We start from the raw sequence: 25,487 nt of genomic DNA, 5'->3' as shown, positions 1-25,487 counted from the left end.
TAGCGGATGGCTAATTTTCGCTAGTGTATTTAGTCAACTAAGCTTCAAGAGGTAGCATGTAATGGTGATCATTTCACATGGAGGCGGCGTGTAGGACAAGGCCTTTGCGAGTGGTGGGTGGCAACAACAGTTTCCCGATGCCACTATATATCCAATTGTCACAGTTTGTTCAGATTGTGCAATACTTTTCTCACTCTTGGATAATCACCCTAGTGACCAGAGATGGTGATAGTGCATGAAGGTCCTTGGGAAATCAAACAAATCTACATGGAGTAGCTCAATGTATTGCACATTGTGGGTCAAATCTAATGGCTTGGAACCATAATGTTTTTGGGAATGTTCTCAAGAATATTAATAATATGAAAAATCATATTGAGTAGTTGCGTGCCATAGATTGGATGGGGATGGAGAATAAGACTATTCAGAAGAGAGGAGACTCTATGGCAACAAAGGTTTAGAGAGTTGTGGTTGAAAGAAGGAGACATGAATTCTAATTACTTTCATCAAATGGCGTCTAAGAGTAGGAAAAATAACCATATTCAATTCCTATTGGACTCTAACAATGTTTGTGTAACACGCCAAATATTTCACTAGGGGTAATTACACGGCACGGTAGTTAGTCCTACATTCTCAATTTACCTAGGTACGTACAATTAACATACCGAAGCCTTACTTATCCGAAAATATTGACTATACTTCAATACATCATCATAGTCTTAATATCCGTACATAATCCATACAATAGGAATTTTCAAATACATATAAAAAAATTCCTATACAGTCATCCTGACCAATAATCTCTGAACTTTATTCGAGCCGGATATTTTTTTCTCAGCACTAGTGATTATCTACATGTATGGGGAACATGTAGGAGGGTTAGCCAACCTAAACATGAACACTTATAAACAAATACACAAAGCTTTAAAATTCCAAATAACAGTACTTTCTCAAATTCAGTAACATTTATTGAAAACATCCAAGATTTCAAGTAATCGCTCCAACCACACATAACTTGTGTGTGGGAGTATAATCGCTCCAACCACACATAATCTAGTCACACTCTAAGACTAGTTTGCAAAACCCACAATTGGGGCGGACATGTGCACAATCTTACATAATATATCCAACAATGTCCAAGTAATCCCGGAACTCCGCACAAGGAGTTTGAAATCACAATATCTTACAAGTAATAGGGATTTAACAACTTACATAAATGGAGTGCCGAGGAGCCCATGATATGAGATTATGCAAAGCTTTCCTTGCCTCCCTTCTCGGTGCAACAAGAACTTGGTTCCTGAATTTACCCCGCCATAACGTCACCAACTTTGGAGACTTCTCTCAAACTTTGTGACTCATTTTGAAGGTGCTTAGAAGATGAGGAAGACAAACCTCAACCTTATGAACATCCGATAGGGTCGTGATAAATCGCTTCGTGATTTCATCACCCGATTTACTCGGGAATGCCTTGATATACTTGATCTCAAATTCCCCATAGTCATAGCTGCACTCATTCGTACTATTTGGCACGAAGGCTTTTAGAATTCATTGTCCAAGGCATAGTTTTCAAACTCGGACCGGCCTGCCGGTTGAATCGTGAAACCCTTGAACTGGGGGTCTCCACTAGCCGTTTCACTCAATCAGACCGTTTAAGCATTGAACTAGCATAAACCGTGATTTAAACCATCAAAATAGTCAAACCTTGAACCGCCTGGTTTGCTACAAACTTGTTGGTCCACATAATTAGCTTAACTACACAACTTGTTTTACTAATACCCTAAAAGCCCACCCATCATTAAGGCTGGGCTGAGCGCCAAAAGCCCACCCATCAATTGAGAGGCTTGTATAGATTATTAAGGCACAATTGTGGCTTGACAAAAGCTAGAGGTTTTATAGAAAAGTTATCCCATCAATTGCGCTTTCTTTCCGATGTGGGACAAAGAAGTTATAGAAAAGTTATAGAAAAGCAGCTTTTCAAAAGCAATAGGTTTTTCATTTTTTAAACATACTTATTAATTTCTTTTCTTATATATAATATATATGAGGTACTGATAGTATGTAGTATATAATATTTATTTTTTTATCAATATTATATAACTATATATATTTATATAGTTTATACTAAATTATTAATTATTAATTACTATATACTATATAGCTATATATTTATTATTTTATTATTTAAAAAATCTGTGGTTCAACTTTTATCATAACGATCGAATCTTGAAAATCTTGAACCTTCAGTCTTGATGGTTCGATGCACAGGTCGGTTTTAAAAACTATGGTCCGAAGGACGTCTTTCATGATATGAGAGAGCTTTTAGCTCGGGTCGAAAAATATATCAAATTGGCATAAACAATTGGGGAAGCTATGAATGTTAATATGTCACCTATCCGAAGGAAGAATCTAGACATGCCTAGTCAATCGGATAGAGGCAGAAGTGGAAAAATTTGAGGACAGGATGATAGGAAAACGAAAGATTATAAGAAGATCGAGTAACCTTCGAGTCCTCGATATGAAAATTATACCCCACTAAACTCTCTATTTAGCAAACTACTCATGGAAGTATGAAATATCGATCTTTTGAGATGGCCCAAGAAGATGAAAGCCTCCTCAATAAGCGTTCCTGAGATAAGAATTATCATTTCCATCGGGATCACGGTCATGACATAGATTATTACAGGCAGCTGAAAGATGAAGTTGAGAGCATAATCAAAAGAGGTTACTTGAGGTAATACAAAAATGACCGAGATGACCGAATGAGGGGCAAGGAAGAAGATACAGATAAAAAAAGATAATAGAAGGCTGAGGAGTGATCAATGTAATCGTCGGACAATTAGCTGCAGGAGGAAAAAGTTCCTCTGTTGGCAAAGCATACGCCAAGATGGTTCGTCAAGTGAACAACAATGCAAAAAGATTAAGGAGAAATTAATAATCAATTGTCTTCTCGGACAAAGATGCGAGGACATTTCAACTTCTTAAATGATGCATTAGTGGTGGAGGTCAATATAGCTACTTTTCTATGTCACGCCCCTCTCTCCTAAGGTATACCGAAGTCTACCCTAGGAGATAGGGGCGTGATAGTTTGGTATCAGAGCTGTAGGTTTAGATACTTAGAGTGGTTTGGCACTCTAGGTTATTTCGTTGGCTACATATCATGCGCTTCTCGGCTGACCTGGTGAGTTTTTATTTTTGTGATTTTTGCTTTTAGATTTATGTATACGTATGTTACATTTTGTAGATATGGTTGACACACGTAATACTCAGTGTGAGGACAAGGACAGGGTAGGGGAAACACAAGGTGGATGAACCTCAGGGGGTAGATGAGGTGAGTATGCTCGAGTTGGCTCCATTAGAGCGTGGGTGAGGACGGAGAGGTAGGGGTGCAAGACGTGGGTGGGGTGTGAGACATGGGTGGGGCAGGGGCAGGCGAGGAGCTTATGTAGCTCCAGTAGATGATATTGGGGAGGACCAGGAGGTACCACCGGTACAACCAACACCACAGGGGGTAGAGACAGTAGTGCCTACTCTACGACAGGAGGTCCGGGATGTTACTGAGTTAGTGCGAGCACTTGGGCAGACTGTTGCAGACTTGTGACACAGATTGCCGCTCCAGCCCCAGTCACACTACAGGCTCCTACTAAGGTTCCAGCATAGGTTTCGGCTTTGGCTGGGTTACAGGAGGGTGCAGGATAGATTATGGAGGCGTAGGTAGCTCCTTTGACGACTAATACTTCGATCAAGGAGCGAGCTGAGTTACGGAAGATGAATCCTCCGGTTTATAGAGAAGTGATAGAGTCGGTGGCAGCAGAGGAGTGGCTTCACCAGCTACGCAGGAAGATGACTTCCTTGCGGATTCCTGAGGAAATGAGGGCTTTATTAGCTGTAGAGTTCTTAGAGGGGGATGCTTTTACATGGTGGGAGATGAAGACAGTTAGTCGGGGCAGGGAGGGTATGCCCTGGGTAGAGTTTGAGATAGTTTTTATGACGCAGTATGTACCACAGACAGTGTAGGTAGCTAAAGCTAAGGAGTTCCTTGAGTTAATTCAGTCACTAGACATGACAGTGACTCAGTATCAGGCTAGCTTTGAGGAGTTAGGGTGATATAGGGAGGAGTATATATTTCCACAGAGGAAAAGAAGATACTGAGATTTCGGAGAGGATTATCATCGAAGATTTCACCTCATTTGACGGCTCAGACTATCACCACCTATTGTGAGTGTATTGATAAGGCACTCAGAGTTGAGAGGACTTTAGTGGAGATTAAGGATTATTGGGAGATTCATAAGAGGAAGCTTGAGAGTTCTACATCTGTTTTTGGTAAGAGTAGTCAATACAGACAGAGGACTGATACCAGCGGGCAGCAGTAGAGTTAGGGACAGAGTTCTCAGAGTTAGAGACAGAGTTATCGGGGGCCTAGGCAGGATCAGCAGAGGCAGAGACAGGGTCAGCAGAGGTAGAGATTGGACTAGCAGGGACAGGCTCCGAGACGGGACCAGCAGCCCCAGCATTGCTATGCATGTGGTCATGTGGACCATATGCGTTGGGATTGTCCTATGGCAACCAACCCGTTATGTTTTCACTGTGGTTTGCCAGGACATACTTGGAGAGATTTTCCACAGGGTGGAGGACCTGCTCCACCAGCACCTCGAGGTTAGAGAGCTCTAGCTCCAGCTCTAGTTCCAGTTCCAGCACCAGCACCGAGAGGTCCTACAGGACGGGGTAGGCCACTAGCTCAGCAGCGGTAGCAGGTTCAGAGAGGTGGAGTGTATGCACTCAGCCCTGAAGTAGTACCAGCAGAGCGAGATCATTTGGAGGTAGGTTTCTCTTATTCAGTTCTTGGGCACGTGTTTTGTTTGATACTGGTGCTACGCATTCATTTATTTCTGCATCATTTGCTGAGGCATTGGGTTTAGGGATTACGGGAGTAGCGAGGAGATTTATAGTTGATTCACCCCTAGGATCAGGTACTGTGAGTAGTGGTATCTGTAGGGACTGTGTATTTAGTTTCGCAGACTATGAGTTTAGAGCAAAATTTTTACTGATTTTGATATTATTCTCGGATTGGATTGGTTGACTGAGTATGAGGCGATTATAGAGTGTGTTGAGAGGAGGATTACACTAACCACACCTACGGGGAGGGTTTGACCCCTATATTTTCTAGATAATCCTTAGTACACTAATTGTGTTGTAGCGGGTTTGATCACTTCAGTGTCTAGGGAGGAGTCTTTGACCCCTATACCTGTTGTGGAGCATTATACGGATGTTTTTTCTGATGATTTACAAGGGTTGCCACTGCAGAGGGAGATTGACTTTGTGATTGAGTTGTATCCTGGTACAGATCCTATTTCTATACCATCATACAGGATGGCACCAGCAGAGCTAAAGGAGTTAAATACCCAGCTGACAGCTTTACAGAAGTTGGGTTTTATCAGACCGAGCACTTCACCCTGGGGAGCACCTGTTTTGTTTGTGAAAAAGAAGGATGGTACAATGCGGATGTATGTGGACTACCGACAACTAAATCGGGTGATAGTGAAGAATAAATATCCGTTACCGAGGATTAATGATCTGTTTGATTAGTTGAGGGGTAGTCATTATTACTCCAAGATTGATCTCAGATGGAGGTATCACCAGCTGAGGATCCGGGAGGAGGATATACCGAAAACAGCTTTTCACACACGATTTGGTCATTATGAGTATTTGGTTATGCCATTTGGGCTAACCAATGCACCTGTGGCGTTTATGGACTTGATGTACAGGGTGTTCAGGCCGTATCTGGATAAGTTTGTGATTGTGTTCATTGATGACATATTGATTTATTCAGCCATTGAGGAGGAGCACGTTAGACATTTGGAGATTGTGTTGCAGACGCTCAGAGAGCATAGATTGTATGCCAAGCTGAGTAAGTGTGAGATTTTTAGGGCAAATGATTTCCCAGGAGGGTATAGCAGTGGATCCAGCTAAGGTGGAGGTAGTGATAGCGTGGAGGAGACCAAAGAATGTAGGCGAGATTCACAGTTTCCTGGGATTAGCAGGTTACTATCGACATTTTATTAAGGGATTCTCACGGATTTCAACGTCGATGACACAGTTAACCTGAAAGGATGTTCCGTTTGTATGGTCAGACGAGTGTAAGAAGGCTTTTCAGGAGTTAAAGACTCGACTCACGTTACCAGTAGTGTTGGTGATACCAGACAGAGATATTGGTTATCAGGTATATTATGATGCTTTAGGACTTGGTTGGGTTGTGTGTTGATGCAGCAGGACAGAGTGGTTGAGTATGCTTCACGTCTACTGAAGCCGCATGAGAGGAATTATCCGGTGCATGATTTGGAGTTAACTGCTGTAGTGTTCGCACTTAAGCAGTGGAGATATTATCTTTATGGAGAGAGATTCGAGATATTTTCAGTTCATAGGATTCTCCGGTATTTGTTTACTCAGAGAGATCTGAATCAGAGACAGCGTAGATGGATGGAGTACCTTGAGGACTTTGATTTTACTTTACAGTATTATCCAAGCAAGGCCAATGTGGTGGCTGAAGCCTTGAGTAGGAGATTGGTTGTAGCTTGGTTTGCTATCCGTGAGTTTGAGTTAGTGGATACGCTTAGTCAGTACTGACTGGACATGGAGAAGTGTGGAGACTTATTGAGTTTACGGAGTTTGATTGCTCGTCCGACACTTGTACAACAGGCGTTGGATGCACAGTTAGAGGACGCACTATTTGATGACATTGAGGATATGGAGGGATGGATCAGAGGCACCGATGGTGGAGTTAGATTTCAGGGCCGGTTAGTGGTCCCAAAGGATACCGAGTTACGGGAGGAGATACTTCGAGAGGCACATTACTCATAGTTTGCGATACATCCTGGTACTACGAAGATGTATCGAAATTTATAGAGACGGTATTGGTGGAATGGCATGAAGAGAGATGTTGCACAGACCGTGACTCGATGTCTTACCTGTCAGTAGGTAAAGGCAGAGCATTAACTACCAGTAGGATTGTTACAGCCGCTTCCATTACCTGAGTGGAAGTGGGAGCATCTTACTATGGATTTTGTGATGGGTTTACCTATGACTCCGCGGAGACATGATGCAGTTTGGGTTGTTGTAGATCGGTTGACAAAGACAGCTCATTTTATGCCTATTCGTCAGACATATCCGATAGAGTCATTGACCAGATTGTATGTACGAGAGATAGTCTGACTGCATGGCGTACCATTGAGTATTGTGTTTGATCGGGATCCCAGATTTACTTCACAGTTTTGGGGTAGTTTTCAGGATGTTTTATGGACGAAACTGAATTTTGGTACAGCTTTTCATCCTCAGACTGATGGGCAGAGTGAGCGTACCATTCATATTCTGGAGGATATGCTTCGGACTTGTGTGGTAGACTTCCAAGGTGATTGGGAGACTCATATTCCTTTGGTGGAGTTTGTGTACAATAATAGCTACCAGAGCAGTATTCAGATGGCACCATATGAGGCATTATATGGGAGACCATTGTAGATCTCCATTGTGCTGGTCAGAGGTTGGTGACAGAACACTATTAGGTCCAGAGATGGTGCAGCAGACTACTGAGGTGGTAACAGTGATTCGACAGCAGCTTCTGACAGCTCAGTCACGTCAGAAGAGTTATGTGGATAGGAGACGTAAACCTCTAGAGTTTCAAGTGGGAGATCACGTGTTTTTAAAGGTTACTCCGAAGCGAGGGGTACAAAGATTTGGGAGAGCAGGAAATTAGCTCCAAGATTTATAGGACCATATGAGATTTTGGAGAGAGTGGGGACAATAGCTTATCATTTAGCATTACCACCACAATTGTCAAGGGTACATGGTGTGTTTCATATGTCTATGTTACGGAGATACCACAGGGACCCTTCTCATGGATTAGATTGGTCAACCATGGAGATTGGTGAGGACACTACTTTTGAGACACGTCCTATCAGGATTGTGGATAAACAGGAGAGGCGACTACGATGGAAGACCATACCCTTAGTCAAGGTGATATGGCATCACTATGGTGCTGACAAGGCGACCTGGGAGTTGGAGTCTGACATGCGAGCTAGATTTCTGGAGTTATTCACTACCTAGGTACGATTTTAATTTTGGGGACGAAATTTTCTTAAGGGGGAGGATGTAATATCCTGACCCGATTATACACTGTTCATAGTACTTTGACACGTTGATCGAGGTGGAGTGAACCTCGATAATTGTGAATTGGGATTTCAGGAGAATAAAAAGTAAATTAAGATAAAAATATGAATATAGTTTTAATAAATTGGGGATTTAAAAAGAAAACACGAGAATCACTTAAATCGGATTTAAATTGGATTTATTGTGAATTTTTGAAGTTAATTGGAACATTTTATTAAGGGGTGTTTTTGAAAGATGGGTGTTCTTGAAAGTAAAACATTGTATAAAAGAAAAATAAAAAAATAAAAATTGCAAAAATACCCTCTTTCTCACAAATTTCTCTCTTACATTTTCTTTCTCTTGTTTTTTCTCTCACACGGGTCAACAGCGATTTCATGATTTCGGTCACGGTGGTGGTCGTGGTTGGTACGAAAAGGAGCGTATGGATGAGACGAGCATAACCCAACTTGAATCAGGTTGAACGGAGCTCCGGTTTGGGAGAAATCTTAGATTGAAGTTCCGGCCATTGTGAACTTCCTTTGGTCGATCCAGCTGATTCCGGTGACGGTTTGACTTGTTTAAGGTACCTATGAGTTCATTTCTTCGAGCTCTTCAATTTGGTGTAAAATTTGGTAGGTTTGGGTGGCCGGATCGTCGGCGGCGTTGTTGGCTGCGTTTGGACCGAGTCTGGCCGAGTTGACCCGGTTTGACCAAATTTAACCCATTTGACCCGGTTTAACCTGGTTTGATCCGGTTTGATCCATTTGACTTGGTTTGACACTGTTTCACCGTTGATCATAGTTGACCGAACGTATTTTAACTGTATTTTCATATGTCATGTTTTTTGAAGTAGACAATGATCCCGGTTGAGATTCGAAGCGGGTTGACTTTTGGAGTCAGGGGTTAATCAGGGACGCGTGCTTGGTATTTGCATCCTGATTTCCAGGTATGGGTTTCCATGTCTCTCGCGTACGGTTTTAGAGTTCCGGTTTCACGGACTCTTATTATATTGTGGTTTTGTCAGTTTTCCGGGGTGGAAATGCAACCTGTTTGTATGTTTTATATGTAATCTCTATTAATTATCATTGTTGGTATGTTTTTATGAGTGAGGTGAATGGAGGTGATTGATGTAGAATGTGGGGCCCATATAGGAGCCCAATATATTGGATTATGATGGATTATACAATTAACCGGGTACGTACCTGTAAATCGTCTGAGGTGAGGTGCATCATAGGGGATGCTCTCTAGTGTAGGCTATGCTATCGGGATATCCGATCCTCATCCAGTTTCGGTGTGGACCTGGACTGGGAGACACCCTACGAGATTAGGGTCGGTCCTGGGGTGGATTATGGATTATGGATTATGGATTATCATAGATCAGTGTTTGTGGTTACAGTGCTGTATAGCCTTATCGGCTGTCATGTCACTTGGTTGGATAACTGATGGTTATATATTTATTGTACTTCATATTCTGCATCATGTTCCTTGATTTCTTATTTCTGGATATCGGTGTTCCCTTTCTATGCCCTACTGAGCTTCTTGGCTCACCCCTCTTCTTGTTTTCCCTTTTAGGTGAGTTGGATATAGGTGACGATGGTCAGTGACGGGACGCATGAGCTGGTGTGTAGTCTCGAGTTGTTTCTTTAGCCAAGTGTGAGGACTTTGGGTATTGTATTTTGTATATATTACGTATTTACTCAGTTCGATCTTGGGTAGATATGTCTTCTTATTTTCGCTGTTGTACAGATACTCCGATGATTTTGGTGGGTGTATGTATGGTATTTTGGAGAGACTATTTCCTTACATGTTTCAGGAGTTATTTCCATTTTATATACTTTATTATGGTTATATATCGGATTAAGGCTTGGTTAGGGGACGGGGTCCCCTACCGGTCATGTTCTTGTGGGAATAGGTACACTTCGGTATACCTTAGGAGAGAGGGGCATGACATTCTGGCAAGGAGAGTGTTGGTAGATAATGGAAGTGCTGCTAATGTATTAGTCTATGATGCTTTCAAAGGGATGAACATCCAAGAAGGCAAGCTCAAAAAGTCTACCAAAATGATTCCAAAAGACCAGTTTTGCTCTAAATTCGATAAAAAAGTAAAAAGTTCGTTCATGGAAAGAGTTGAGTAATTTCAACTATCAAATATGATAATTATACTCTATTTATTATTCTTAGATTACTCACTGACTAGTTCAAGATCCATAAAACGGTTCGTACCAAAATGATTCAAAAAGAAGAAGTTTTACTCATGGACAAAAAAGTGAAATATTCGTTCATGAAGAGAGTTGAATATTTCCAAACAGTCAAAGGGGACTGTTGTAGTTTAATAATTATTCTTAAATATCTAACAATCTAGTTTAGGCTTGATAAAACGTTTCAAAAAAAAAATAATGCTAAAAGACCAAGTTTTGTCTGAAATTGGACAAAAAAGTGAAAAGTTTGTCCATGGAGAGAGTAGATGAATTTCAAACTATTAAGGGAAGGGTTGTACCTTTTTATTGTTCTTAGACATCTAACATACTAGTTTAGGCTTCGTAGAACGTTTCACACAAAAATGGTATGAAAAATCAATTTTTGTTTGAATTGGACAGAAAAGTGAAAAGTTATCCATGGAGAGAGTTGAGCAATTTTAAACCGTCAAAAAGGACCATTGTAGTCTATTTATTATTCTGAGATGTCTAACTTGCTAGTTAAGGTCCATAAAATATTTCTTACAAAAATTATTCTAAAAGCCCAAGTTTTGTTAGAATTTAAGAAAAAATTGGAAAGTTCATTCATGGAGAGATTTTTGCAATTCCAAACAATCAAAGGTGGCCCTTGTACTTTTTTTTAAAAAATTTTCATTGATGTTGTTGATGCAATTTTTACACCGAGGAAAAAAAGTGATGTAGAAAGAAAGAACGTATGAAATAATACATGAACACAAAGATATACGTGGTTTGGTAACTTGCCTAGTCCACGAAGATCTGATCTTTTATTAAAGAAGTGACGAGTCTATATGATGTCTGAATAATATAAGTATTTATAATGTTCTGGAGGTTGGATGTGGTTAGGCAAGTCTAATGTGGTTGCGTCAGTTGATCCGTCTTAACCTCCTGCAATGTAATAATTGTTATCTGAAACTACTTCCTTTGGAACTGTTGAACTACCTTATCCCTTTGACACATATGAAAAAATAACCTCCTGCTACTTACGCATCTTTATTGGGTATGTATTTTCAAATATTTCCTCCATAAATACCCCAGCATTTTAATTTACCCTAAGAATGTTAGGATGAATCTAAAGGCTTCTTGTTCTTATAAAAAACAATCTCCCAGTAGTATTCAGAGACTTTGCATCTACTATAAATGCTATTCATTATTCATTCTAAAATTTTTTTCACAACCTCTCTACGGCAACCAGTTTTTGTTATGTTCTTCAAGAGATAATTTAAAGACTTTTTTTTGGGTAGGGGGCTGCATCTCCCTAGGGGGAGAGTAGCCCCCTCGGGGGCTGCAATTCCCTCGGGGGAACGACTCCCTATGGGGAGAGCAGCACTCTAGGGGGCGAGCCCTCTTAGGGTTGGACCTCCGAGAGTACCTTCCTTTGGAGGCCCCTTTCATGCAAGCATCTTGTCGTAGGCCTTATAGGCTTCTTTGAAATTTTTCTAAATTTTTCTGTTTTCGAAAAAAACCTCTTTCCCCTACTGAGTTTGTATTGTACTTTTGTTGATTTGCATGTTTTGCTATGGGACTTGATTTCTACTCATGAGAAATTAGTCGCCTTCAAAGAAAAACATAAAGTTTGGTCCCCTTTTGATATTCTGGTCCCATTCGATGATGATAGAGATCTTTCTCCCGAGTATATCAAGGTCGTAGTGTTTATTCCGTCGAAATGTACGATTCGTGTCCCATTCAGACCGCTCTTCCAGGAGTTCTTTTTCCTTCACCGATCTTCATCCTTCACAGTTGGTTTCGAAGACTTTTCCTAAGAATGCACTTTTAGTCATTGATATTCTTTACAGCAACTCCATCATTAAGAATAAAAGCGTGGATGACAAGTACTTCCTAACTCCAAATCCTAAATGTACGCTCATCCTTGCCAACCCCGATGTTGCATCCACCAACTGATTAATATTAGGAAGTGGGAACAGGTCCTTTGGGCATGCCTTGTTCAAATCCATGTAGTTGACACATACTCTCCATTTTCCATCTTTCTTTCGAACCACAACCGTGTTAGAGAGTGAATCTGGGTATTGCACTTCCTTTATAGCCCCTGCTTACAGTAGGTTCTTAACCTCTCAGACCACCGCCTCTATATGCTGAACTATTGATCTTCTTCCCTTTTGGATGACGGGTTTGGAACATGGCTTGACATTTAGTTTATGGGTGGCTAATTCAGAGTCTACTCCTGACATCTCATATGGGGTCCATGCAAATACCCCCACATTCCTCCTCAGCACCCCAATTAAGGACTCTTTTTCTGGTGTGGGAAGGCTAGCCCCAACAAAAAAATATCTCTCTAGACTTCCAGATGTTACTTCCATTTTTTCAAGATCTTCCATTGACTTGGTCGCAGGTTCCTTCTGGACCTCCTCTAGGACAGGAGCCTCTGCTTCCATTAGCATAACTCTCCCTACGGGCTTGACTTTTGCCATGAAGCATTCCTTTGATGCAGCTTGGTCTCCTCTTATCTCTACCACTTTGTCTTCATAAGGGAACTTTAGCATCTGGTGGTAAAAGGATGGTACATCCATGGTTGTCAAAATCCTGATTTTGATTGTAAGATTGTACGATCTTACAATCTTAGGTAACCAAAACGATTTGAATCGATGTAAAATCCCAAAATTGATAAGATCCATCGATTTTACCGATTTTAAGATCTTATCGATTTTACGATCTTATCGATTTTACCAATCTTAACCTTAATAGACTTATGGAGTCATGGGCTTATGGGTTGTGGTCTACTAATCATGTGCTTATGTTTATAATCTTAGTTTTTGTTGAAAAATTGGTTCTTTTATATTAACATAATATAATCGTGCACAATTATTGTGTTTTTTTTTTCATAGTTCTCTGGAGGTCTTAAAAAATTACAACTTTATGAAATATTAACATGTCTATAAATAAATAATAATCAGATTTTTGAATTTTTTATTACCTATAAACTATAACATATTATATCAAGTTAATTATTTATTTAGAAATAAGTAATTGTATTATTTTACATTTATTTTTTAAATTTTATGAAATCTTACGATTTCATGATTCAATTTTACGATTCGATTTTTCATATGTTCCATCGATCTTACATAAGATCTCGATTTTGACAACCTTGGGTATATAGCCTCCAGCAAATGCAACAATGTCCTACCCAAAATTGCATTGTATGTTGAAGGTCAATCAATAACTAGGAAATCTACCTCGACCGTAACCGGACCAGCCGTCACTGGCATCTATATCCTTCCAAGTGGCCAAACTGGACTCACATTGAGTCCTATCCAGTGTGTTGGAATAAGAATCAAATCCGCCTGCGTCTTCCCTAGCTTTTGAAAAAGGGAATAATACATGATCTCTACATAACTAACTTGGTCCACCATTATCCTCTTTACCGTTGCTATGCCAATTATCATAGAGATCACCAAAGCATTATTATGTGGGAAGATCACACCTGCTGCATCTTCCTTGTTGAAAGGTACTGCGACTGCCTCCCTTGGTCTCTTTTGGCCCAACTTGGGATCAAAGTCCATACCCATGACCTCCTGTTAGTGTTAGACCCTTCTATACTCCATTCGCTTCAATCCTTCATTGACAGGATCCACGGACATCATTGAGTCAATAAAATTGACCACATAGTGCGTAGGATCTTGGTCTTTTGGATGGGGTTCTGCCTTCTTTTGAGCAATCTATAGTACTTTTTCAACATCTTTCTTCAAATTAGCTCCTGGTCGGTTTTGGGAAAGGCTCTGAAGCCTTGTCCTTCTCAGAGGCAATGGGGACCTATGCCTCGTGCTCCAAGGGGATGGAGTGCGCCTTCTTCTTTGTATGGCTGGACCTCTCATCTAATGAGAATTTTCAGTACTTTCTCTTTCTCGCTCTAGGACACGCTTGGGAATATCATTGTCGCCTTCTTGCGCAACACTTTGATTTTGATAAGCTCATATATTCTATCATTTTAGTACTCTCTAAAATTGGTTTTTGTTAGAGGATTGGCTTTAAAAAGGACTTATTTATTTGTTTTCCTCATTTTCAGTTTTCTAGAGCACTTGGATGGATTTTGATGGAAAACGGTCGATTTTGAGTATTTTGAAGAACGTCAATTATAGAATGAAGCTAATACCTTGACAAATGTTAGAGAACATTTTTGTGAATTTTTGGTGAAGCCAATTGACCTAGATTTTGAAGACAAGTTGACCTAAAATATGATCTCAACAGAACTACGCTATCTGTGAAGAAGTGGGTATAGAAGATTCCGTAGAATTTTGCTAGAGATGTATGAGATAGCGCTGGAAAGCTAAGACATCAAGATTCAATTTACATATTTTTGGAGACTTTTATGAACGAAAAAACATGGTAAATACGTTCGAGACATCCAGCAGTCCAGTTTCCTAATCAAAGAAAAAGTCAACCTCTTTCCCTTTTGTTGGGTTTATTGTTTTGGAAACCAATGGTAACGTGAGGTTTCCTTGGAGTTTTAGAATTTGTTTTAGAGGAAGATTAGGGTTTGAAAGAGGTTATAAAAGGATGACTTAATAGATTCTCACAGGTAGAAACACTTAGATATTCAGGCGACTTTTCTTGGGTGTTCTCCAACCTTTCTTGTGGTTTTCATTCATGACTATGTGTAACTAAACGCTTTTTCTAGGGCGTGATGAAATCTTAATATGATTCTCCAGTTTGTTTGATCTTCTTATCTTTGATTGCTCTTTTGATGTTGGATTTCTAATCACTGTGCTATATACTTGTTTGATTGCTTGGGTGATTAGCCACCAACTAAGTTTTCAATTAAGTAATTTGATGCAAGCTCGCGTAGATTCTGTACGGGGTTTGGGATCAGCTTCTTGTGATTAGGAATTGGGAACACCTAGGGTAGATACCATACTCCTGGTGTTTACATGGCATGTTAATGAATTCTTACACTTAAAGACATCTTGCATGTTCATATTTGAGTTAGATACCATAACCAAATTGCATGTTAAGATAAACGAATTAGCCTAGATACCATAGGTAATTCTTATTTGGTGGATTCGCCAACAACATCGATTAAGTGGATTAAAGGTAAGGTAATCAACAAATAGAGAGGATTATTAAGATGGATTCATTGTCCTAGTGCTTTCATAAATTTGCTTTCACAACCAAAATCAACAAGTTTGTGTTTTCTTTAATTCGTGGCTTTAATTTCGTTACTTGCTATCTAAAATCAATCATCTCCCAATAATTATTTCTTTTGCTAAGTTTAGTATAGTAGTTAATCGTATTGTTTGTCCAATCCTTGTGGTTTGACCTCGTTCTTGCATTACCTATTCTACTACGGTCTTGTGCGCTTGTAAGTATTTTAATTTGGGATTTTTGTTTGCTTATTTTAAGCGATCGAAAATTACTATCAAGTTTTTGGCACCGTTGTTAGGGATGGTAATAATGATCCATATCTTCATGTCAAAGAATTGTTTGATTTATGTTCGACTTTTCACTACATAGGGATTTCTTATGAACAAGTGAGACTCCGTCTCTTCCCGTTTTCATTGAAAGACAAAGCAAAAGTATGGCTTAATTCCCTTCCTCCTCGATCAATCAATACATGGGATGAGCTGGTTAAAAAGTTTCTCCTTAAGTTTTTTCCAGCTCAGAAAACCAATGCTTTGAAGAGGGAGATCTTTAACTTTGCTCAAAACGAAGGTGAACCATTCTATGAATGTTGGGATCGATACAATGGCTTGTTTATACATTTCCCTCACCATGGTTTTAATGAATATGAGAAGGTATAATTTTTCTACGAAGGATTGACACCTCAAACTCGTCAAACTGTAGATGCGTCGGTTGGAGGAAGTTTGTCAATGAAGACTTCAGCTGAAGCCAGTCAAATATTTGAGACCATGTGCTTAAATTCACAACAATAGGACATAAATTTAGTAGAGAAAGTAGCAGCCCCTAAACAGCGAGGTGTTTACGAGATTAATTCCAACTGCTTTCTTGAAGCAGAAGTGGCAAAATTGAGACATGAGCTGAAGCTACTAGCTGGAAAGAAAGAGGTATGTGCTATGTGTTCACTATACATACTATTGAAACGTGTCCACACAGTCCCGTATGGCAAGAGGAGACTACATCCCGAATATATTCACAAAATAGAGTTGAGCAACCAACCAAGCCAAAGAAGCCTTGCCTTGAAGATATGTTTGCCCAATTCATGCAAGTTACGTAAGCTTCAATACAGAAATTATATATACAATTGGGACAGCTAGCTCATGTGGTGAATGAGAGAATTCAAACCGAAGCTAATTCAAGAGGTATGGAGCATGCAAAGGCAATTAGAACTCTATGAAGCGGCAAGCCATATGGCAGAGAAGATGAGGATGAGATTTTGGGGGATGAGAGAGTTAAAGATATACCAATTGTGCCTCCATATTCACAAGAGGAAAGTGAGCAATTAATTCCTCCTAGTGCACCACCGGCTGCCTCATTCAAGAAGAGAGTTTACATACCTCCTCTATCTTTTCCTGTTTTTCAGCAACTAGGTGTTGGAGAGATGCAACCAACGTCAATAAGCTTACAACTCGTGGATTGGTCTGTCAAATTTCCGCTTGAAATTATTGAAGACGTGTTGGTTAAAGTGGATCGTTTAGTACTTCCAGCGGATTTTATTATATTTGATATGGAAGAATGCCGAGAAGTTCCCATCATCATGGGTCGTCCATTCTTGGCAACCGTTGGCACTATTATTGATGTAAAAAAGGGTTTGTTAACAATGAATGTCCAAGGAGAGAAGGTGGAATTTCGAGTATTTGAAGCCATGAAGAGACCGGCGAATATGGAGGAGTGTAACCAGCTGGACATTATTGTGCAGCCTGTTGGTTCTCAAGTCAATAATGATGAGATAAAAACCAGCCTAGAGCATCCAGAATTAATACAAGCTGCTGGTGATGATGTTTTAGACAAGGTAGCTATGTTAAATTCTGCCCCAACTAAGCCACAAAGATGGAGACAAGCTACAAAACTTTTGGGGCCACCTAAGAGATGAGTTTTGCCTTGCATACAACAAGCTCCTAAACTGAAACTTAAATTGCTGCGCACTCATGACACGCCAATTGGACCTAAAGAGTTCTCTCCGGGCCACAAAAGTCCTTTTGAACAACTCTACGCTCAAGCTATTTCCATGGAAATTACGTTCAAGAAGGCATGGTCCTTTTCAAGTTGCTAAAGTCTACCGCAATGGAGCTGTTGATAGTCAAAACTTGGAGAGGGACAAAGAGTTTAAAGTTGACGTGCATTGCCTCAAACCATACCTTGAAGTTGGCTATGATGTTGCCAAGTCCATCACTTGAATGAATGCATTACTCTACGTCTTGCCTAGACGTTAAATAAAATGCTTCTTGGGAGGCAACCCAAGCTCTTTTTTTGTTCTATTTTAATTTCTTTATTTCTTTACTCGGCGCTTAGATATAATTCCTGATATTTCTTTATTTGGTGTCTTGTAGGATCTATTGGACAGGGTTAAAATTAGCTCAAGCTATAAAATTTCCACTTGATGGTTCATTGAGACAGCTGTAGATTTAGCTCGAGCTAAACATTTTTGACTGAGATGACTTGAATGGGAAGCTTGTCCAAAGACCCTCAATATCAGGTTGTATATTATATTTTCATTCGCTTCTTATTGTGTGGTTGTGGTTTTGTTATGATCAATTGCATTGAGGACAATGCACAATTTAAGTGTGGGGGTGGGATACATCATGCATGATGAAAATTTTTGAAAAAAAAGAGAAAAAAAGTTTATTGTCATGTGTCATCTCTTTTGCAAGTACATATGATGTAATTTAGTTTTGTTATCACACAAATGAATTTGAGTTAAGAACATGCTTTTTTATCTAGGTTTCTTTAAACTGAGTCTTGTTTCATCTACTCCTTTTAGTTAACCATTACACTTGCACATTACACATGTTTGTGGGGTATGCCATTCTGAGATTAATCATGAATGTTGCTAGTGTTTTAAGAGGAGTTGGAATTTGTTGAGTTAGATGCCTTGGCATGAAAAAAAAAGGAGAGAGACAAAAACAAAAAAAGAAAAGAAAAGAAAAAATAGTAAGTATATGCAAAATAATGGTGTGTTAGTCTTTGGTTTTCTCTACTGAGTAACCAGGCGTCTTGCCTAGCAAGCAGTGAGTTTCACGTAAAATGATAGAGAGATCACGATGAATACTTGCATGACTAGCAAAGCCTCATAACCTTTTTGACTCGAGTCATTAAACTCGTAGGGGTGTCTCTACACCTAATATCCTAAGCTAACTGGTTGGGAGTCATTGGCTAAAAGCTCGTTATAGGGGTCAATTAGAAAGCTTAATGAGGCTTAGCATTGCACAAGTCATGAGAAAAGAAAGAAAAAAAATATGGCTTGGTATTTCACTTGATGGTTCCAATGATTCTTGTGATACTACTACAATATTTGTGTTATGATCAATTGAAAGTCAAACAATCATGTGTGATTCATGCACAAAATACATAATGACACTAATGATGTAGATGGGATGAGAACTTGGTTGAAGTTGCCGATGATGTGAATTGTAGAGTTCGAATACTTGAACTAATTTGTGTGAATACAACTCTAAATTCTCTTTTGTTGCAGCTTTTGGATGATGACATTATGATGATTTGTGTAAATAAATGTTTGTAGGTATCGTTCTAGTAAATCCTCATGAGACTATAACTTGTCCACTAGGGACACGTAGGGGTTTAAAGGCGTGTTGCATACGTTGAATGTAACCGTGATTCCAATGAAAGTGAGTTAGTTTTTTTTTTTTAATTTGTTTGATTTATTTTCTTTGCTCAAGGACTAGAAAAAACTAGGTTCGGGGGTATTTGATAAGCTCATATATTCTCTCATTTTAGTACTCTTTAAACTTGGTTTTTGTTAGAGGATTGACTTTAAAAATGACTTATTACTTTGTTTTCCTCATTTTCAGTTTTCTCGGGCACTTGGATGGTTTTTGATGGAAAACGGTCGATTTTGAGTATTTTGAAGAACCATCAATTTTAGAATGAAGCTAATACCTTGATGAATGTTGGAGAATATTTGGGAATTTTCGGTGAAGCCAATTGACCCAGATTTTGAAGACAATCTGACCTAAAATATGATCTCGATAGATCTGCGCTATCTGTGAAGATGTGGGTATAGAAGATTGCACAAAACTTTTCTATAGACAAATGAGATAGCCCTGGAAATCTAAGACATCAAGCTTCAATTTACATATTTTTGGAGAGCAGTCCAGTTTCGTAATCAAAGAAGAAGTCAACCTCTTTCCTTTTTGTTGGGTTTATTGTTTTGGAAACCAATGGTAACGTGAGGTTTCCTTGGAGTTTTAGAATTTGTTTTAGAGGAAGATTAGGGTTTGAAAGAGGTTATAAAAGGATGACTTAATAGATTCTCACAGGTAGAAACACTCAGATATTCAGGTGACTTTTCTAGGATATTCTCTAACCTTTCTTATGGTTTTCATTCATGACTATGTGTAACTAAACGCTTTTGCTAGAGCGTAATGAAATCTTAATATGATTCTCTAGTTTGTTTATCGTTCTTATCTTTGATTGCTCTTTTGATGTTGGATTTCTAATCACTGTGCTATATACGTGTTTGATTGCTTGGATGATTGGCCATCAACTAAGTTTTCAATTAAGTAATTTGATGCAAGCTCACGTAGATACCATACGGGGTTTGGGGCCAGTTTCTTGTGATTAGGAATTGTGAACTCCTAGGGTAGATACCATACTCCTAGGGTTTAGATGGCATGTTAATAAATTCTTGCACTTAAGGACATCTTGCATGTTCATATTTGAGTTAGATACCATAACCATATTGCATGTTAAGAAAAACGAATTAGCCTAGATACCATAGGTAATTCTTGTCTTAGTGGATTCGCCAACAACATCGATTGAGTGGATTAAAGGTGCGGTAATCAACAAACTAGAGAGGATTATTAAGATGAATTCATTGTCCTAGTGCTTTCTTAAATTTTCTTTTACAATCAAAATCAATAAGTTTGTGTTTTCTTTAATTTGTTGTTTTAATTTCGTCACTTGCTATCTAAAATCAATCATCTCTCAATAATTATTTCTTTTGCTAAGTTTAGTATAATAGTTAGTCGTATTATTTGTCCAATCCTTGTGGTTCGACTTCGTTCTTGCGTAACTTATTCTACTACGGTCTTATGCGCTTGTGAGTATTTTAATTTGAGAATTTTGTTTGCTTATTTTAAGTGATTGAAAATTACTATCAGATTTCACTTGCCAAGCGTTTACCTTTCCTTCTGATGGATTGAAGATTCTCCCTCAAGAACTTAGCATGCTCCTGCTTCCATTGGAGGTATTTGATAGCAATTTTCGATCGCTTAAAATAAGCAAACAAAAATCCCAAATTAAAATACTCGCAAGCGCACAAGGCCGTAGTAGAATAGGTTATGCAAGAACGAGGTCGAACCACAAGGATTGGCTAAACAATACGATTACCTACTATACTAAACTTAGCAAAAGGAATAATTATTGGGAGCTGATTGATTTTGGATAGCAAGTAACGAAATTAAAGCAACGAAGTAAAGGAAACACAAACTTGTTGATTTTGGTTGTGAAAGCAAATTTATGAAAGCACTAGGACAATGAATCCATCTTAATAATCCTCTCTAGTTGTTGATTACCTCACCTTTAATCCACTCAATCGATGTTGTTGGCGAATCCACTAAGGCGTGAATTACCTATGGTATCTAGGCTAATTCCTTTATCTTAACATGCAATTTGGTTATGGTATCTAACTCAAATATGAACATGCAAGATGTACTTAAGTTCAAGAATTCATTAATATGCCATGTAAACCCTAGGAGCATGGTATCTACCCTAGGCGTTCCCAATTCCTAATCACAAGAAGCTGGTCCCAAACCCCGTATGGTATCTACATGAGCTTGCATCAATTTACTTAATTGAAAACTTAGTTGGTGGCCAATCATCCAAGCAATCAAACAAGTATATAGCACGGTGATTAGAAATCCAACATCAAAAGAGCAATCAAAGATAAGAACAATAAACAAACTAGAGAATCATATTAAGACTTCATCAAGCCCTAGCAAAAACGTTTAGTTACACATAGTTATGAATGAAAACCACAAGAAAGGTTGGAGAACACCCTAGAAAAGTCGGCTGAATATCTGAGTGTCTGAACCCCCCTGGTAGTTCCTCAGAATCCTATGAAGTCCTCCTTAAATAGCTCTCTCAACCCTAGACTTCCTCTACAACAATTACTAAAACTCCAAGGAAATTTACCCTTGGTTTCCAAAACAATAAACCCAACAAAAAGGAAAGAGGTTGACTTCTTCTTTGATTAGGAAACTGGACTGCTGGATGTCTCGGACGTTTTTCCCATGTTACGCCCTTTAGAAAAATCTCCAAAAATATCTAAATTGAAGCTTGATGTCTTAGCTTTCCAGGGCTATCTCACACGTCTCTAGAAAAATTATGTGGAATCTTCTAGACCCACTTCTTCACAGATAGCGCAGTTCTGCCGAGATCATATTTTAGGTCAACTTGTCTTCAAATTCTGGGTTAATTGGCTTCACTGAAAATTCCCAAAATATTCTCCAATATTCTTCAAGGTCTTAGCTTTATTCTCCAATTGACGTTCTTCAAAATGCTCAAAATATACCCTTTTCCATCAAAAACCATCCAAGTGCTCGAGAAAACTGAAAATGAGGAAAACAAAGTAATAAGTCCTTTTTAAAGCCAATCCTCTAACAAAAACCAAGTTTAAAGAGTACTAAAATGAGAGAATATATGAGCTTATCAAATATCCCCGAACCTAGTTTTTGCTAGTCCTCGAGCAAAGAAAATAAATCAAACAAATTAAAAAAAAACCTAGCTCAATTTCGTAGGAATCACGGTTACATTCAACGTATGTAACAAGCCTTTAAACCCCTAGGTGTCCCTAGTGGACGAGTTATAGTCTCGTGAGGGTTTACCAGAACGATACCCACAAACATTTATTTACACAAATCATCATAATGTCATCATCTAAAAGCAGCAACAGAAGATAATTTACAGATGTATTCACACAATTTAGTTCAAGCATTCAAACTCCACAATTCACATCTTCAGCCACTTCAACCAAGTTCTCATACCATCTACTCCATTAGTGTCATTATGTATTTTGTGCATGAATCACACATGAATATTTGACTTTCAATTGATCATAACACAAGTATTGCAGTATCACAAGAATCATTGGAACCATCAAGTGAAATACCAAGGCATATATTTTTTTTCTTTTTCACTTTTTTTTTCCAGATATTTTTTTCATTTTTTTTCCTCATGACTTGTGCAATGCTAAACCTCATTAAGCTTTCTAATTGACCCATGTAACGAGCTTTCAACCAATGACTCCCAACCACTTGGCTTAGGGCATTAGGTGTAGAGACACCCCTACGAGTTTAATGACTCGAGTCAAAAAGGCTACGAGGCTTCGCTTGTCATGCAATTATTCATCTCGGTCTCTCTACCTTTTTACGTGAAACTCACTGCTTGCTAGGCAAGAGGCCCGGTTACTCAGTAGAAAAAACCAAAGACAAACACAAAATTATTTTGCATATACTTATTGATTTTTCTTTTCTTTTCTGTTTTTCTTTTTTTTTCTTTCTTTCTTTCTTTTTTTTTTTTTTCATGCCAAGGTATCTAACTCAACAAATTCCAAATCCTCTTAAAACACCAGCAACATTCATGATTAATCTCAAATGACATACCCCACAAACATGTGTAATGTGCAAGTATAATTGTTAACTAAAAAGAGTAGATGAAACAAAACTCAGTTTAAAGAAACCTAGATAAGAATGCGTGTTCTTAACTTGAATTCATCTGTGTGATAACAAAACAAAATTACTTCATATGTACTTGCAAAAGAGATGACACATGACAATAAATTTTTCTTCTTTTTTTTTTTTTCGAAAATTTTCTCATGCATAATGTATCCCACCCCCCACACTTCAAATGTGCATTGTCCTCAATGCAATTGATCACAATAAAATCACAATCACCCAATAAGAAGGGAAGGAACAGATACAACCTGATATTTGAGGGGTCTTTGGACAAGCTTTCCATTCAAGTCCTCCAAGAAAAAATGTTTAGCTCGAGCTAAATCTGCAGCTGTCTCAATGAATCATCAAGTGAAACTTTCGTAGCTCGAGCTAATTTTACCCCTGTCCAATAGATCCTCCCAAGAAGCACTGGTTTTATAGTCCACAGCCGGACTCTGATAATGAGACTAAGTGGAATCAGCTGGCTCACTCAAGTAGAGTGAGGTCTTTTCTGCATCAAAAATTCCTGGGGTTTCAAGATACGGCTTCAAACGATGGCCATTAACTTTGAAGATTGTCCCATCCTTTACATTCTGAATTTCAACAGCTCCATGAGGTAATACCTGCACAACAAGAAAAGGGCCATACCATCGTGACTTAAGTTTACCCGGAAAAAGACGTAGTCGGGAATTGAACAGCAACACCTTTTGTCCAGGTAGAAATTCTTTCCGAAGGATGATCTTATCATGAAAGTGTTTAGTTCTCTCCTTATAAATATTTGCATTCCCGTACGCATCATTGCGAATTTCCTCCAGTTCGTTAAGTTGCAATTGCCGCTTCTCTCCAGCAGCTTGATAGTCAAAATTTAATTTCTTGATGGCCCAGAAAGCTCTATGTTCCAGCTCAACTGGTAGATGACATGCTTTCCCATACACTAACCGAAAAGGGGACATTCCAATGGGTGTTTTGTATGCTGTCCGATAAGCCCACAAGGCGTCATGAAGCTTCATAGACCAATCCTTTCGAGAACCATTCACTGTTTTTTCCAAAATCCGTTTGATTTCCCTATTCGAAACTTCAACTTGTCCACTTGTTTGGGGATGATATGGCGTGGCCACCTTGTGCAAGATGTTATATTTGGACAATAGAGATTTGAAGGCCTTGTTGACAAAGTGTCGTCCGCCATCACTAATAATTGCACGAGGAATACCAAATCTTGGAAAAATGGTGCCTCGTAAAAACTTTAATACAACCTTGTGATCACTAGTCGGGGCAGCCACTGCTTCTACCCATTTCGAGACGTACTCAACAGCAACTAATATGTATTGATTCCCACACGATGACGGCAAAGGTCCCATAAAATCCACACCCCATATATCAAATAATTCAACTACTAAAATTCCATGTTGCGGCATTTCATTGCGACGTGATAAATTGCTAGCCCGTTGACACTTATCACAAGTGCTACACCATTGATGAGCATCCTTAAATAAGGACGGCCAATAAAACCCACTCTGAAGTACTTTGTCTGCTGTCCTCCTTGGTCCAAAGTGACCTCCGCACGCATGGTGATGAGAAAACTCCAGCACACTACTTTGTTCAATGGCTGGTACACACCTTCGGATTATTTGGTTAGCACAATACTTATACAAGTATGGTTCATCCCAAAAGTAAAATTTCACATCAGCTAAAAAATTTTTCCTTTGCTGAGTGCTCAGATTAGGTGGTACCTTGCCACTAGCCAAGTAGTTGGCGATATCTGCATACCATGGTGTTTCATGTTTAAGGACAAACAATTTCTCATCAGGAAAATTTTCATTCAAAGGTAAGGTATCCTTTTCTTCATTGTGAGTGAGTCGAGATAAGTGATCCGCCACTAGATTCTCAGCACCTTTCTTGTCTCGCAACTCTACATCAAATTCTTGCAACAATAACACCCATCTAAGAAGTCTTGGCTTGGCATCTTTCTTGGTCATAAGGTATCTTAATGCTACATGATCGGTGTACACGATAACTTTAGACCCAATTAAATAGGACCGAAACTTCTCCAATGCGAAGATCACAGCCAACATTTCTTTTTCAGTTGTGGAATAATTTTTCTGGGCATCATTCAAAGTTCTGGATGCATAATAGATCACTTGTGGCAGCTTGTCTTTCCTTTGGCCCAGCACAGCACCTACTGCAAAATCACTAGCATCACACATTAGTTCAAACGGCAAGTTCCAATCTGGAACTGTGATAATAGGAGTTGAAATAAGAAGTTGTTTAAGAGTGTGAAATGCATGCGAACAAGACTGATCAAACTCAAACTTTGTATCTTTTGCCAACAAATTGG

The 25,487-nt window shown here is 39.0% G+C and overlaps 1 non-coding gene across 1 annotated transcript; it reads right to left on the bottom strand.

Moving 5' to 3' along the window:
* Positions 1 to 15,971: 15,971 nt before the first annotated feature.
* On the bottom strand, positions 15,972 to 16,080 carry LOC120008321. Its single transcript, XR_005470441.1, has one exon. It is a non-coding gene; the product is annotated as a small nucleolar RNA R71 (small nucleolar RNA).
* Positions 16,081 to 25,487: the final 9,407 nt, after the last annotated feature.

Source organism: Tripterygium wilfordii, chromosome 10 (assembly GCF_013401445.1).
Source record: "Tripterygium wilfordii isolate XIE 37 chromosome 10, ASM1340144v1, whole genome shotgun sequence".
Taxonomy (NCBI): Eukaryota; Viridiplantae; Streptophyta; class Magnoliopsida; order Celastrales; family Celastraceae; genus Tripterygium; species Tripterygium wilfordii.
This window is presented reverse-complemented; position numbering and strand designations above follow the sequence as displayed.